The sequence below is a fragment of the Tachysurus fulvidraco genome, chromosome 5, assembly GCF_022655615.1.
Source record: "Tachysurus fulvidraco isolate hzauxx_2018 chromosome 5, HZAU_PFXX_2.0, whole genome shotgun sequence".
NCBI classification, from domain to species: domain Eukaryota; kingdom Metazoa; phylum Chordata; class Actinopteri; order Siluriformes; family Bagridae; genus Tachysurus; species Tachysurus fulvidraco.
Window position 1 is genome coordinate 16106213 of NC_062522.1, and position 13805 is coordinate 16120017.

The 13805-nt window shown below is 37.1% G+C and overlaps 1 long non-coding RNA gene across 1 annotated transcript; it reads left to right on the plus strand.

Annotated features, from left to right (window-relative positions):
* The first annotated feature begins 9714 nt into the window (after positions 1–9714).
* Positions 9715–12863, plus strand: LOC125141295. The gene is made up of 3 exons (XR_007140682.1): positions 9715–9794; positions 9879–9911; positions 12009–12863. It is a non-coding gene; the product is annotated as an uncharacterized LOC125141295 (long non-coding RNA).
* Positions 12864–13805: the final 942 nt, after the last annotated feature.

Below are 13805 nucleotides of genomic sequence, written 5' to 3' on the forward strand. Positions count from 1 at the left end.
AAGTAATTCCATTCGTGGTGTTGCCGATAACATGAGAACATCCAAGAAAAGTGGGTGGAGTTTATTCGGAGGTGAGGATGAGGATTCCCTGTTGTCGAAAGTGCATTGCTCCCATCTTTTTTGCAGGAGTATAATGTGTAGTGTAGATTTGGGAGTTTTTCATTCATCTTTGGCCAGCTACATAAATGCTACATCAATTATGTCCAGTTAAGTCATCAAATTTATGAATTGAAGTTTGGGAATTCCAGGTGAGATTTGTGTATACACCCTTTCTGCAGGGTGACTGAGTTGAATCCATGAATAAATCAGGAATATCTGACGGACATTGATGGGTTTAAGAATTGACCATTTAGTATCAGCATTTATTTGCACCATAATCCAAGAATATTGTCACAGAGTCACCAGGTCCTTCCCTCACTCACCAGCGTTCACATTCACCTGACTATTCAGCACTCTCCAATCAACACACACTATACAGTATAAGCCACTCTCAGTCACTCACTCATTGTCTGGTCTCATATGTACTAACATGATTTTCTCTGCCGTCATTCAAGCTCCAGACTCCTGTTTGTCTTTCAGCAATCGGCTACCCTTCCTGCAAAAATCAAATATTTCCATGATTTTAATTCAGGACTTTACTAACATGGATTTAAAGAGATGGTGATAAATATTGGGCTTGTCAATGTATGTGATGAACTTTCCTAGCATAGATCTGAGAACATGGGAATGGGGAGGGTTACAAATTGTGCCTGTCACTTGAGGACATTTTGGCTTTACTTTGAACACCCCATTAAAAACTTTTACCCTTATATCCAGTCACTGGGGTTATTTATCAGAATGTAATACTGCAGAAGTGCTGCACATGGTGGCAGTAGTGTGTTAGATAGATTCAGTAGAGATGTGTAATGCAGTATACAAGGGTTTTCTGATTCATTGTTCTGATGTGAACTTTAGCACTCAGTATAAATTTGCTACTTTCATTACATTTTCTGTAAGGCTGGAGCTTTAGAAAAAGCTTTTTGACTGTCTCTCACCCCTAAGATAAGATACACACTAATATTTTATTCATGTGTCCTGATTGATCCTGATACAGCTGTCCACTGAGCACAGGGAAACAAAATCTCATTCATCACACACAAGGGACTTTTTAATAAGAATAACAAAAAAAATTAAAGGGGAAAATATTGCTCTGTCACTCTGAGAGTCCCTATTTTTGCTGAAAACAATTTATTTTACTATTGATCTTTTTGTTGGTTATATTTTCCAATTCAAAGATCACAGGTGAACTGAGATCATCGCAAATTTCTAGTCATTGCAATGTCTTCGTGAATTATCAGTAGGATAGACGTTCTGATGAGAGCCACAGTTTTACAAACTATGCGATTATTATTATTATTATTATTATTATTATTATTATTACTACTACTAACTTACTAATGATGAACTATTATTACGTTATATCGTTACATTATATTATTATTATTAAGTCTGAGGCACATATAGAGGAATAAATGTGATTTGTGTGTTGCATTGTTTAGCTCTGGGGCTTGGTACTGTATGATGTGGGAAGGTAAGCTCATGCAATGAGGACTGCTGTCCAGTTAAACACTAGGACAAGTCCAATGACAAACATCAAAAAATGCAGGATCTACTTTTGAAGTCTAGAGACGATCAGGGCTCCTGCAGGACTGTGACTGAAGGCTGTTGCTTGTGAAAATGAGTAAGATCTCAGTAGAAAGATAAAAGAGATAGGAAAAAAGATATATACCACATATCCATCAACACATAAGGATTACCTGTGGTAGCTGGTCTAAATTGGCTTTGGAATCCTGGTGAATATGGAATGAAGATGAATAGATATAAAGATAGAAATAGCTATGAATTAATAACATTTAGACAGCTTCCTGTAAGTGGGAAGGGAACAAAGTTAACCTTCTGTTTCTTCAGTCTCTTCCAAATGAAACGAGAAGTCTTATAAAAGGAAATGAAAGGTAGATAATGGACTGTGTTTACATTTTGGAATATAGTTTCTGTATAAAAGTCATAGTTACCTATTTGTAGTTATGGTATAGAGAAAATCTGTGCACAACTCCTACCTTTTAGACAGATCTAAGTCATAGACCTTTTGAGTTTGAGCTATGAATTATTGAAAGGTTTAAAGACACGACATCAGAAGTGGATGTATGACAGCAGGTCAGAGTTTTGTTTTACAAGCAATGGTATTATGTCAAACAGAAACGGTATGATTTAATGGTTAGTGGCATTAAAATTTTGGGCTACTTACTGTGGGAGAGTCTTATATATGTATGAAGCTTTTTGTGTAAACATCAATCAAATCAATTTGTAGTCATTTAGGGGAGAAAGCAAGCAAACCCCAGGCTAAATAGTGCACCAAGATTTTCTCTGAATTTCTTAGAATTGCAACTGGTCAAATGAAAAATCTCCTAGACTGAAGTGCACAGAAAAGATTCTCTTTTAAGCCAATGACTTTTCAGATCTTGGTGTTGTGTAGCATATAACAGCAGTGATGGAGAAAAAGAACAAAGACCAAAGACAGCACAGAATTTAAAAAGGAAATAAAAAGGATAGCACTTGAGACGGAAGAAGAGAAATACTCAAGAATAACATACTGTATGGGTCTTTACCCCAACCTGTGGCAGTGTGAGATGCTTGCAGAGGTTCTGTAACACTGTGATTGGAATTTATCAAGTGCTCATGTATTACATGTTAACTGCCATGTCAAGAACAGGTTTTATGAATAAATTGTTCATCTCACTAATATTTAATTATTAACAGCTTTCAGAAAGAAATGACTACATGGATGGCAAGCTGTTTTTTTTTTTTTTTCAATCCCTTTGCATGCAGACTGTCAAAGAGGATGAATCCCGAGAGAAAAAGTAGGCGATCGAATATAAATTGGCCAACATGTGGCTGCATAATGAGTCTGCAGTAAACCTTCATTTAGAAGGATTAGAAATTAAATTAGACTGATTAGATTTTTTGGGAGCCAAATGGTCACCCTGCAAAAGAGCAACAGGCCGTCCTGAATCAGCACTTCTGTGTTCCATTTGTACCTCGTCCATCCTGAGAGCATTAACAGAGGACGGACTAAACATGTACTGGAGAAAGTTAGACACTAGAAGTTCCTCAGCAGCAATAAACAAATTGGTGTTAAATGTGCACTTTTCTTAATTCAGTGTAATTACAATTGTTTATGTCTAAAGAGGGATTATTATCGATTATATCAATGGAATAAGACAATGAAATATCTTATTACAAATATGAATATTAGATACATTCAGCTTTATTTAAATATTCACACTTGTTCCTTGCCAAGCAGCAGAGTGGATTTGCACACAGTTTGCATTAGAATATGATTTGTTTGTATTGGTGAAGGGGGTTTTGTGTACGCTGGTTAAAGAACTAGACTCAGTGGAGAAGTGCGCAGTGAGCAAATATCTAGCTTTTAAATGAAATCTATTTCAAAATGAATGATATTTTTAATGGAGCTCCGAGGAAGAATATCTATAAGATAATGTTTGAGATCATTAATAGCCTAGTGCAGATCTATAAAGAGTATAAAGTCTCAATAAAGATGAAGAACCTATGAAGAATCTTTCAAGGAGGAAGAATCATGGGAATCATGCTGTTTTTAACACCCTCCTAACCACACACACACACACACACACACACACACACACACACACACACACACACACACTCACACTCAGTTGTGGTGCCTTGTTCAGTCTGTTAATGGGAATTTCTTTTGTGAAATCCTCGTGTGAATCAAACCGTTAGGAGAAAGTGTTTACTACGCTGCGTGTTGCTGATAAAGGACTAAAGGATAGTGAACATTCTATTAAGATGCGTTTTAAAGTGAGGACGCTTCTTTACAGACCGTATAGCTGACAGCATGGTTCTGTTGCCTGCTGAGAAACACAGAGAAATCATTTGAAATGTATTGACTGCTTAATGTATGTGTCTCTAATACATTTATATAGCAGGGAGAATGCTCATCATTTTAAACTGGCAAAAGTATGGCACTGGTGAAGAAATGTGATCTGTGCGAACATCACAATGTGTGCAGCTCTGTCCAGTAATGGTCTGATGTTTCACAAACCATTCACTGGCCCCTACAATACAGAGAGACACATTGAGAAGAGGAGTGGAGAGGAGAGGAGATGAGATGAGACGTGACGAGACGCGACGAGACGTACCTTCATTGTTATACGTGGCATTCCACCACTTGTTTTGCTCTCACAGACTGGTTTGCTGCACATTCCAGGATGTCATCCCTATCCCTCTCTCCTGACCTCCATCCACATGGACAGATTTCTTTACTGGATGCCATAAATGTGTATTGTCTTCAGGACATTTCTCCTGAAGACTGCACAGGATGGATTAAACATTCCAGAAGATACTTTCCAAGATGCACATACGATATGAGTGTGTTTGTTAAGTTACATAAATTATTATGTACAACTGGTACTATCATCTAAATAGCTTAATTAAATAGTTCCTGTGATAAGTAAGCTGTGTGTGTGTGTGTGTGTGTGTGTGTGTGTGTGTGTGTGTGTGTGTGTGTGTGTGTGTGTGTGTGTGTGTGTGTGTGTGTGTGTGTGTGTGTGTGTGTGTGTGTGTAAAGGAGGACTCAGGAAACAGATATATATTTCTGCAAAACTTCTTTTATTTAGGAACAAATGGTTTTCAGCATATTTTGGGTCATTGGGTCAACTGAGAATCAACGCAGAATTAATAAATTTCAAATTCAGCCTCAATTTATCAAGTTCCTTGTTTCAGCTTCACAAAAAGGTTTCTAGGTTATAGTCTATACTGTGTGTACTGAATTATGTGAATACTTCCCATCCTTTACAGATGTTATTGTGTTTAAAGTGATCTATATACTTGAACTTTGTAATGAACAGCTGCAGAGAACGCACCCAAGGTTTATATAGAATGTATACTTGTGGTTATGGTGTGGTGACAATAAAGCCATTTGATTGAATATGATTGATTGAAGTTGCCATGTATTTTTTTTTCCATCAGCAGGTATAGGTAACCGGTCAAGGTTAAAGGCAAGATGGTGCCTTCAGACTGAGGCAGTGATTAACCTTCAGACAGGACAACAGTACTAGACTAGAGTGGTTCAAAACCCAGAACCTGAATGGAATAAATAGAATGGCTTAGTCTAAGCTCAGACCTCACTCCAACGGAGAATCAGTGGCAAGGTTTGAAAAATTCAATTTACCAACAGACATCATCCAATCAACTTTAGCTTAAGCAATTTTGCCAAGGATAACTGCCAAAGAATTCAGAACCCGGATGTGCAAAGCTGATCCCAGATTACTTGTAGCCTAAGGTATGTCTACAGAATTGACACTGGCTATTGAGACAGGGTCTGGTCAAATACTACAAATCCAAATTAAGTTAAAAACAAAACAATAATGTGCATAGTGCTATAACTGATACATGCTGCTCTCATTTTGAGATTATGATGTGGTGATAATGCTGCTATGGCAACTATACCTTTTCCTTGCAGAGCTGATGTTTTGAGGTTGCTGATGCCGCTGTAATTGGTCTGAATTAGAGGAGTTCTGCAGATGACTTGCTGCCCCGAATTCAGGATGCATTCAACAGATCAATACAGGTGGCTAATTATAGCACAAAGTGAAAGGGAAGAATACACTCATGCTGCGACGCCAGGAAAAGGTGTATGTATTAACAAAACTGTGGGGAGTTATATTTATGTTTGCAGAGAAATGAACATAATGGTGTTGAGAAGGAAGGAAAGTGGTGGGGACTGATACTTATTCTTTCTTTGAATATGAGCACGTAAACTCTTGCCGCTGTGTAAGGAATGTACAAATTGATAGATATCTGCCAGTTTCCTCCACCATGCTCTGCTGTCTTATTTCATCTGCTTTTGATGAACCAGCACAATGTATTATTTAAATACCTCATCCAATTAGTTTATACAGACATAATCCTTATGGCCTTGATAATAAATCAATCCAAGCGTTTTGGCTCTGTATAAATTGCTCTTGGAAATCACACAGCATAGAATAGTGGTTGAGCTTGTTTACTTGTGAAAGGAACATGGTCTGTGGTTATAAGTGAGGTTTGAACATGAGGAACGTGTTTTTGTCTGTAAATTCGCTCTTGGAAGGAGGGCCAGGTGATTGCATGCAACTCTGTGGCTCAAAAGGCAGCACGGTGGCTATCTCTGACATCACGGAAGGCATCAGGGAATGGGACGTGCTCCAAGACCACACACAGCAGTAAACAACAGGCTCAAGAAAGTAAAAAAAAAAACAGAAAAGGTAATGTCTAGCAGTTTTTTGGGGTATAGCAGACAGCAAAGATGGCTGATAAAATAAGTTAAGGAACAAGAAATGACAGATATTCATATTAGAATGTAATTTGATATTGAATTATAAAGGTTGAAGTATCAGAAGTTTTATGATTTGTTAGCTTCAGAAAGGTGATTGCAGTCTGGCAATTAGCAGATCACATGGGGAGGTAAACACTAGACCATCTGTCCTCTCTTGTGAGTCTGTGGCAATGCTGGGCCAGTTGTTGGCCAAAGCAGTGTCTACAGATGTGAACATAACTTACTTCCACACAGTGTTAGAACACAGAGAGTAAACACTCCTGACTTGAGATGCACAAGTCATTCACAGGATTGCATGGTGACTCATTTCAATGACATCCTCTTGGCCATGAGGACACTATCAGCATCAGTAGTTTGACCATATGCCCAGAGCTTATTCAGTTTAAATGAAAGGCATCATAAGGGATTATGGGCAAACAATTTAAATAAATAGCTGGTTAAGACAGTTGCACCCAGTTAGTATTCAAAGTAGCAGATAATTGGATGACTCACAAAGGTCATCTATTTAATTCTACAAACAGTCAGGAGGTGTCACTCATCCTTTCGTGGTGTCTCATGCATGCACACTAGGTGACGGGGAGCGCTAGCTTTCATCACAGCACTGCTAATCACTTTTAGATTTGACACATGTAAAGCAAAATTTAGAAGAACTTCCACTGTGGCTTGAATACCACAGGGCTGTTAAGTTTTTCCTTTCTCTATGACATATTTAGGGCACTAAAAACTGTTCACACAATCTTTCATGCATAGAAATACTTCTCTATGCACTTATTTCAGGCTCAGACCTGTATGATGTAATAAACCTGTAATGTAAGTAAATCATTTCTCCAAGAATGTAATCTACATGAATTTAGAATTACAAGCACACTTAGTCTTGTGTACTTAGTCTCATAACAGAGCCTTTGAAAGCTATACAGAAAACTCCTTCCCATGCTTCCTTTGTTCCGGATTGCCTTTGCTGGTTTTACCTGCTCTTAAAAAGTTCTGCTACCTGCTGAGTTTAGCATTGCGTTTAGACAGAAGTCCATGTATTACTGAAGAGGACATTACAAGGCAGCTGGTCCTGTTAGACCAAAAAGGATAATAAACTGAGTGATAGCATTCATCAAAGTTAGTTACAAATGCAGTGAAAGCATTTATTATCCCATTTAAATAATGACTCTGTTCATCACAACTTAATGAATGATTCTTTTATTAAGTAAATGAGAAAAGGGTAGAAAATATCAGTATCAGCTTTGCAGTGAATTAATGGAAAGTTAGGGGGGAAACTTGAATGCACTGACAAAAATATATTCAGCATGGCGGCTTTTGCATATAAAGTCTGCTAATACGAACAATCAGGAGTGTGAGGGCCTCTGTGTGTTGTTTATATACAGTGGGATCCAAAAGTCTGAGACCACCCTCACAATCTGGGAGTTTTTATACATTTGATTTAAAACTGAAAACAAAGAGAAACTTTTACATTTTTAACATTCTACAGCAAAAAAAAAAAAAAAAAGGAAATTTGAAACATCTTGACTATTCAACACTCATTTACAGCATTTTAACCAGAGCAACTTACATTTTATCTTATTTTTATACAACTGAACAATTGAAGGTTAAGAGCCTTGCTCAAGGGCCCAGCAGTGCACACTTGGGCTCGGGATTCAAACTCATGACCTTTTGAACAGTGGGTCAATCCATCTATCTATCTCTCTGTGTGTGTGTGTGTGTGTGTGTGTGTGTGTGTGTGTGTGTGTGTGTGTGTGTGTGTGTGTGTGTGTGTGTGTGTGTGTGTGTGTGTGTGTGTGTGTAAAGTGGGGATGCTGGTCAGTGAGGCTCTGTAAAAAGAACAAGGTTATAATGTACATTAACACTACAGATAACAATTAATTAAGATATTTTGCAAACCATAGACAATTATCTGAACTGAGAAACATTAAGCAAATAAAAAAGTCTCCTTGTTATATGTCACACAATGTATTTATTATTATTATTATTATTATTATTATTATTATTATTATTATTATTATTATTATTATGCACCAAAAACATACTATGAAAGGAAAGTCAACAGAAAAGGTCAATGTGAAATATTAAGTATTTTTGTCACATAAATACAGTACATGTGATCTCACACACACACACACACACACACACACACACACACACACACACACACACACACACACACACACACACCACACACACACACACACACACACACACACACACACACACACACACACACACACACACACACACACACACACACACACACACAGAGTTATACAATCAATCAGTTTTGCTATCTCCAGGCTTCATCTCTCGGACGTGACAGTTTTATTGTGTGGCGTTTTATCTCAGTTTTTTTTTTTTCTAGGTTAGGTGACAGTTCATGTGTGCTCAGAGATGTTGGCTGATGTAGCTGAGAAGGAGCTGTGTGGCATTGATTTGAACAGAAATGTGGCAAGGAAGTCTGCAGATGCACAGTGTGAACATTATACTGTGGTGACTGTCTCTTTATTACAACATATTTTATCACACAATAAGTTATCAATAGAGAGTCATACTGGATGCCTTTAGCTGTAAGAGGCATTGTAAAATCTGGTAAGTTAATGAAAAAAATGTAAATCTTGTTTCTATCCTGACTATTTTATTGTGTGTTTTATAACTGTGAATACCTGTGAGGGAATGCTTTGTTTGTGAAAGTATGAAATAAAGCAGCCTGAGTCGTATTAAAACTATGTTTTACTTTCTAAAGACAGGGGTTCTCTAACTATTACCAACAAGGTCACCCTTTGATGCTGAAATAAATCGCTCAGAGCCAGCTACACTTTTTTGAAAGCATAACCCATCTATTTCAATATTAGGCTCAATTATTTAAATATGTACATTAATATTCTTTTGATACTGGCTGATCGAACCTCTGGCTATGCATCACAGACCAGACTTTAATCAGACAGCAGAACTTCAGTGTCACATTTGGTAGTTTTAACAAAGCAGAAGCCACACCTGATTCCACCTGTTTAATCAGTTGTTTTTGGATTTTAGTAGACTCTGGTGTGGCTTCTGCTTGGTTGGAATGAAAACCTGCACCCACACCGTCCCTTTCCGGATAAGACTGGACACCGCTGACATAGACCCATGCGTAGGAATAAAACCAGGTCCTTGTTTAATAACAGAAATAAACACATAATCAAATCCAAAGCATAACCTGGCAGGCCATGACAATGACAGACAAAGACAGACACAAAAAAGGGCAGGTATAAATACAAGGACACATTAAAGGATAATTACAAACAGGTGAACACAATCACATGACATTAAACAAGGACTAACAATCCCCTGCCTGCACCCCCTCTGGTGAACTGGCAGTGAATTGTCCCCATAATCCTTACACTCAGTGGTCTTCTGTCAGGTAAACGAATAGACCCTCACTTCAAAATTAAGTCAGAACAAATGAGACCATAACATAGGCTTTGTGCTGTTGACTATTTCACAGGGCCTTGCAGTTATTGCACCGGTGAAAGAAAACGTAAGTGCTGATGATATATGTTCCTAGGTTACAGCTATTTAATCAGTCTGCCTAACAAGGTGATACACAACAGGAGTGATTGGCTGTGACATTTACGAGTTTCCTCACAGAAAAAGAGAGAAAAAGAATGGTGTTCATGTCCATTCGTAAAAACAGATCATGATATGATATTTTTAGAAATACAAAATTACTCTTAGACACATGTTTGTGTCATCTTGTCATATCTTCTTCCTGCCATAAAACCCACGATTCTGTAAATATTTCTCACTGTTAATGCACTAACAGTGTAATTACTCACTGTTAGTGTATATGTTTAATGGAGCCAGAATCCCTTAAACACACAGTACATATAAAACTAACATTAGTACCTGTTCCTGGTGAAAAGCACACTGTCAAAATAAGATTTGGAGATAAATAATATTGTATAAACAGCCTATAAAGCTATACTGTACCCTTCTCTGAGATGAATATGCACCCTGTTTTGGTTTGAAATGTACAGAGGTGTACATATAGCTGGATGTTGCTGTACACTGTGCTTTGCTGGTCTACTGTGTACTGTAGCTGACTGATGAGTGAATACTGGCTTGCTCTTTTTATGCGCCAGGAGGAGCTTTCTCTACTCTGCACTTGAGTCGCCCTACCAGAAAAGTTTAATGGCTCTCCAGGTTTCACAGATTCATGAAATGCATTAGGCATTTCTCAGGCAATCCTCCAGATTGCATTTAAAATCACAAAGTAATGTTAAAGCCATTCCACATCAGGTAAAGACATGTGTAAAAACTTCCACTACGCCAAGGTCCACAAATCCACAGAAAACAGTGATTTGAAGCTCAAAATAGTGTTATTTCTTTATTCAAGCAAAATTCCTATGGAAGTATAACCAACTCACCCTTTCCCAATATATTCAACTGGTCACTAAGACTAACAATGATGATCTCCTTTAAGCAAAAATTCCCCAAAAAACTAAACCTTCCCAATATAAGACATAATAGACAGTCACCCAAAAAGAAGAGGAGATAATCATGGAGGTCGGGTGCATTAAACCTTCAGTGGTGACAAAGAGGACAAAATAAAGGTCATTGCTTGTAGTGTGCATTGAGTGGTTACCTCAGAGCAGATTCTCCTTGCTTACATGCAGGAAAAGGTCAAAACCATGACAAAATGCCCAACCTTTCTTGCCAGAAGTGGAACAGAGGGAGTGGAAAATTGATTTCTAGCACTCAATGAGAAGTTCATCAGTGCTCCATGATAAACAAAAACTCATCATTTGTAGCATTGGCGGATGCTTTTGATACAGGACTGGAGCAATCCTGTCTCAATATCATGTAGCTTAGACAAACTTTTACCTTGTGTGTTCCATTTGAAAAAGCTGAACTTTTACCATTACACTGAGAAACCAATCATTCTTAGAAGCTATTAAAGCAGCACTGGAGAAATACAGACACTGGCTTGAGGGAGAAAAACAATTACTACAAATTCTCATCAACCCTTAAAGCATTTAATGTGTCAAATCAGCCAAAAACCTTAACTCATCAAACACTATGTCTGCTGTTTTTCACCTAGTGGCAGTTTGCATGGGAGAAAGGAAACCAGTGGGAGCTCTAACAGCCTGTCTCACCCTTTTCTCCATCACACATATCTCACAAAGTGTTCGTCCAAGCAAATCTATCCGTTTAAATGCTTAAATCCTTAAGTAATGTGGAAAAGACATACCAAAAAAGAAATTATTGACTGATTAGTGGTCAATACATCAGTGTAAAAATGCTGGGCTAAATGCCACCCAATTTAAGTTACTTCTCCAAGCGATTGCTATAAAAGAAATCACACTGGGATAATTTAAACACATGCTGTAATGTGTAGAACCCAATGTGCTGAATTCTTTAACTACCCCAAATTGGTTCAATATGATCCAAACAAAGGTCATTTCTACCTCTATTTCTGTGTTGTTCTGCCTATTTATGATTATAACCCATACAGTATCTAAATATATAGAATTGTTTCATTTGAATTAGAAAATTAAAGAATAATCCTTTTAAAAATTTTAGACATTGTAGGTAGATAACTGGTGATGTTCCACACCTTTTTCTCTCTTCCAAGATGGATTTGGAGGAAACCTTTCTGGAGTGTGTACACCGTTCCTTATCCTCATCATATCAGCTCTATTTAAGGACTCTCAGGCATATCTCTGTACATCCAAGTCAAATCATTATATTTTCTGGATTTAGCCCTCGTGTTCTGATGTAAGACTGTTGTTTTTTTTTAATAATGTTTGCTATATTTTCTTTTTATTAAATCATCTGCACATGGATTTACAACCTGCTGTCAATGCTGGAGAAAATGAACACAAATAATTTATTCACATAAATACACTAATTAGTTGGAGAACAGCAGATCCTCCTTATGGCAGTGAGATTCTACTTAATTTGTGTTATGTTGCCTGCACTATTTCTGAATTTGGTGAAAACTTAATCTTTCCTTCACTAAAAAATTTGTCCTTATATTGTATATAAATGTAATAATACTTGTATATAAAGGCTCTCAGATTTTAAAATTTAAAACACCTGAAGTCATGACAAATTCTCAGTAACTACATGGCCAGTGACAGAGATGTGGTTGATATACAGTGTGTCATGTCACCACCATCCACGAATCCAAATCCTAGCAAACAGTGTGGCATTTTAAAATGTCTGCCATTGACTACATTTCCCACAACACACACATACTGTACTTCCCCAAACACACCTGGTCAAGTATTTACCCAGTTTATGCTCCATTGTTGAATTTACAGAGCCTGTTTTTATGGTTCTAATCTCTCAGTTTTGACCACAGGTTCTGTCCAATTTTACCTGTGTTGTGCTGTTTATTGATCCCCTGATTATTGCCTGTTTGTTTTTGCTTTTTACCTTAATTCTGTGTAATATATTGGATGTTTTTCCTTTTTTTTTTGTTAAAGATCACTCACCTCCATTTGCATCTGCTTCTGTGAGTTGTCATGTCAGTATCTTTCACAGATACAGTATTACTGTTTACTATTTATCATTTATGTATTGCAATGCAAAATACTCAAAATAAATAGAATTCTCAATCCATCATTAAAAAATGATTTAAACTGAGACTGGTCTCCACTGAGGGACCTGAGGTTACAAATAATACAAAGAAAGAAACAGTGCAGGAACCTTAACTAATATTCAAAGTGGGACATACAGTACTGGTCATAGCTGATTGTGTGATGTCCAAATTTCTGTGTCCTTGGGTGTTCTGTGGAAATACAGTGCAAGCAAATTCTTTACTGTCCTGGTTCATGCTGGAAAATTCAGAATAAAGATTATTATTATTATTATTATTAGTAGTAGTAGTAGTAGTAGTATTTAAATAATAATGAAATAGTAAAACTTTCATTGTGATGAGATGGGAAATGTCAAACAAAGTCCTTTTAATATCTAATTCGGAGAAGGCAAAAAAAAAAAATCGAGCTACTTGTCCATACGACCAATTATAGGAAATCAAGTTATAAAGTCCATAGCTTTGTATCTGTGACTTTAGCTGTTTCTACATTGGAAGAGAATGTGGTGTTGACTAATTAAAAACTAAAAGTTTAAACTAAAGGTTTTCCATATAAATAATGAATTAGATGTTGGACAATAACCTTGATGTTTTACTGGAATGTGCAAGAAATAAATAAAATAAGGTACAGCAGCACAAATGTATTCATTGCCACTATGTTTGGAGCAAACTGACACATTTATGACAGTTAACAAACTAAATAGCATGACAACATATTCATTGTGGTCAGGCAGTGTTGGTGAGCAGTAGTACGTTCATTATTCTCTCATCCTTGGCCTTGGAGTCTGGCTTAAAGAAGGAGTACCTTAATCTTCCCATTAAGTCTGGCAG